Source organism: Babylonia areolata, chromosome 10 (assembly GCF_041734735.1).
Source record: "Babylonia areolata isolate BAREFJ2019XMU chromosome 10, ASM4173473v1, whole genome shotgun sequence".
Classification (NCBI taxonomy): Eukaryota; Metazoa; Mollusca; class Gastropoda; order Neogastropoda; family Buccinidae; genus Babylonia; species Babylonia areolata.
In genome coordinates this window covers 29,688,216-29,692,403 of record NC_134885.1, presented here as the reverse complement: position 1 = coordinate 29,692,403, position 4,188 = coordinate 29,688,216, and positions in this window count along the sequence as shown.

The following is a 4,188-nucleotide window of genomic DNA, read 5'->3' as shown; positions in this document are numbered from 1 at the left end:
AGTGCTGACTGTCCAGGAACAGTGGGGGCAGACCATGCAGTTTCAGTTTCAATTTCAATTCCAAGCAGGCCTCAGAACATGTGGACTGATCCATGTACACAACATCCAATCTTTTTTTTAAAAGACAGTATAAAATATATTCTTAAAAATCAGCAGATGCATGACATTGCAGTGTCTTCCCAGTGAGGGGCGTGGTGTGACCCTGTCCATACAGACACGCAGTGTACACAGTATGCCGTCTCTTGTGACACAAGTGAAGCAGAAGGCCTCTCTGCTGATGATAAAATCTTTTACGTTCCTTAATTCCATAGAGAGAAATTTGGTGTGCGTGTGTGTGTGTGCGCGCATGCGTGTGTGTGTGTGTGTGTGTGCGCACGTGTGTGCGTACACGTGCATACATCTGTGTGGGTGTGGGTACCTGAAAACATGTATGCCTGCACTTTTGTGTTCTTGTGTGCTTTGTGTCCGACTGACCCGTTATAGTAAAGCGCTTTGAGAGGTTTGACAGCGCCACATAAATAAATATACTGTTATCATTAATACCATTTTTTTCAAAGCAACTACAAAAGAACACGGGCATTAAACAAGCCAGTTAACCTCCTTCATGGTGGACAGATCACCACTCCCCTACAGAGAAACACACACACAGTGATGTACTACTGCTCATAAGTTCACTTTCAGTCATGGAAAATGTCTTTTAAAAGTCTTCGTGCCTTTTATAAAAAAAAAGAATAAAGAAAAAAGAAAAAAAAAAGGAAGTAAAAACGAATCAGAAAAAAGGAGAAAAGAAAAAGGAACAAAACACCAACATGGTTGATTTGATTTGAATGTTTCCTGGGGCAGACTGACCCAAATGATTTCACAGCCGCTTCCCCGATCACAGTGAGTTTCATCAGATGTGCATATTTTCACAACCTTCCTCGGTCACAGCCAGTTTATTTGATGTGGATATTTTCACAACCTATTCCATTATCACAGAGTCCAAGTCAACGTGTTGATTCTCAGCCATCTCACACACTGGCCCTGTCTTCATCCCTTCATGCCCGACAGTCAGTTTTCACTGACTGCACACCCGTCAGTGAAAAACACACACACAAAAAAAAAAACGACGCCCAAAAACAAAACTGAATCAACCACCACATCATGTCATGTTTGTTCAAACCTCACACATGTGCACAGATCAATTTCACACGGGTTCAACTTTCATGGCAAATATTTCATTTTGCTGGTTTACCAAACTCAAACTGACAATTAACAACAAAAAGTTAACCATAAAATGCTTAAAAAAAAAAAAAAAAAAAAAAAAAATCAAATGAATAAAAATAAATCTGCAGCAGGAAGGAAACAGCTTCTCTGGACCACAAAAAAAAAAACAAACACGAAAAATAACTCTGGGATTAAGAAAAAAAATATAAACATATAAAGAAAAGAAAAAAAATATAAACTTCAAATTACTTTGAACTGTTTTCCTTGTTGGTGAAGAACGTTGTGAGGAAGAAGCCAGGCCAAGGAAACATAACTCTGTCTGCTAAGGAAGAGGACAGGTCAAGGAAATATAACTCTTGTCTGCTGAGAAAGAGGCCAGGCCAAGGAAACATAACTCTGCTGAGGAAGAGGCCAGGCCAAGGAAACATAACTCTGCTGAGGAAGAGGCCAGGCCATGGAAATATAACTCTGCTCACAAAAAGGACAGGTCAAGGAAACATAACTCTGCTGAGGAAGAGGACATGCCAAGGAAACATAACTCTGTCTGCTCAGGAAGAGGACATGCCAAGGAAACATAACTCTGCTCAGGAAGAGGACATGCCAAGGAAACATAACTCTGCTCAGGAAGAGGACATGTCAAGGAAACATAACTCTGCTCAGGAAGAGGACATGCCAAGGAAACATAACTCTGCTCAGGAAGAGGACATGCCAAGGAAACATAACTCTGCTCAGGAAGATGACAGGTCAAGGAAACATAACTCTTGTCTGGTGAGAAAGAGGCCAGGCCAAGGAAACATAACTCTGCTGAGGAAGAGGACATGCCAAGGAAACATAACTCTGCTCAGGAAGAGGACATGCCAAGGAAACATAACTGTCTGCTCAGGAAGAGGACATGTCAAGGGAACATAACTCTGTCTGCTCTGGAAGAAGCCAGGCCAAGGAAACAATACTGCTCAGGAAGAGGACAGGCCAAAGAAACATAACTCTTGCCTGCTGAGAAAGAGGACAGGCCAAGGAAACACAACTCTTGCCTGCTGCTGTCAGTACAGAGACCAACATTTGCCATTTTATCTCACTGACGATGTTCTGCATAGCACACACCCAAAGCCAGTTTGAGCAGTACGCTGGCTCCGCATTTGTCTTACCCGTCTGTTTTTGTCAGCTTGCTTTGTAAAGTTGAAGCAAGCGATGCAACAATAACAACTGGTCATGCTGCTCTCTTCACAGCTTATCCTCACCCGACAATCTGATACGTACGCACAAGACATTGGAAAATAAGTGCAAATGTTTACGCATAACACTGCATTAGGTAACGTGTCTGATATGTATGCACAAGACATTGGAAAGTAAGCGCAAATGTTCATGCATAACATTGTATAGGTAACATGTCTTGCTATGTCAACGTAATACACCTTGTTTAATTAACACAGCGGCGCTAATAAACAGTAAAATGAAGCATCTGAGTACATCGTTGTTAACTGGTTCAACAACCCTCCCCCCTCCCTGGAGGTGTATAGAATTCAAGGATGACAAACCACCAGTTTGTGATGACACTGGCGGCATGAATGTCTTCATGCACAAATCTTGCACATCCACCAATATCAGTCCCTCAGGTATGTGAACAAAAAAAAACGTCAGTTCATCAGCTGATCACCAAAATCACAATGCATGGAGAGAGAAAAAAAGAGAAAAAAAAAGAAAAAAAAAAGGGAAAAAGTCTTGCTTGACAAGCGTGTTATTTCACTTTCTCAGTACTTTGTGAGGGCAGACCATCAACCCAGCCCATGGTTTCACACAGCATTCACACACAGTGTACACAGCATTCACACAGCCTGTAGCACATCACTTCATCCACATGGCCCACATCACAGGGCGAGATTGCACACCTGTATCTCTACCCCACTGCCCAGTGTGTGTAGATGATGTGAACACCTGTGTTACACCTCTACCCAGTGTGTGTAGATGATGTGAACACCTGTGTCTCTACCCAGAGTGTGTGTTGATGATGTGAACACCTGTCTCTCTACCCAGAGTGTGTGTGGATGATGTGAACACCTGTGTTACACCTCTACCCAGTGTGTGTGTAGATGATGTGAACACCTGTGTTACACCTCTACCCAGTGTGTGTAGATGATGTGAACACCTGTGTTACACCTCTACCCAGTGTGTGTAGATGATGTGAACACCTGTGTTACACCTCTACCCAGTGTGTGTGTAGATGATGTGAACACCTGTGTTACACCTCTACCAAGTGTGTGTAGATTATGTGATCACCTGTGTTACACCTCTACCAAGTGTGTGTAGATGATGTGAACACCTGTGTTACACCTCTACCCAGTGTGTGTGTAGATGATGTGAACACCTGTGTTACACCTCTACCCAGTGTGTGTAGATGATGTGAACACCTGTGTACCTCTACCCAGTGTGTGTTGACGATGTGAACACCTGTGTTACACCTCTACCCAGTGGTGTGTGTAGATGATGTGATCACCTGTGTTACACCTCTACCCAGTGTGTGTAGATGATGTGATCACCTGTGTTACACCTCTACCCAGTGTGTGTAGATGATGTGATCACCTGTGTTACACCTCTACCAAGTGTGTGTAGATGATGTGAACACCTGTGTTACACCTATACCCAGTGTGTGTGTATATGATGTGAACACCTGTGTTACACCTCTACCCAGTGTGTGTAGATGATGTGAACACCTGTGTAACACCTCTACCCAGTGGTGTGTGTAGATGATGTGAACACCTGTGTAACACCTCTACCCAGTGTGTGTGTAGATGATGTGAACACGTGTGTTACACCTCTGCCCAGTGTGTGTGTGTGTGTGTGTGTAGATGATGTGAACACCTGTGTTACACCTCTACCCAGTGTGTGTAGATGATGTGAACACCTGTGTTACACCTCTACCCAGAAGTGTGTGTGTAGATGATGTGATCACCTGTGTTACACCTCTACCCAGTGTGTGTGTAGATG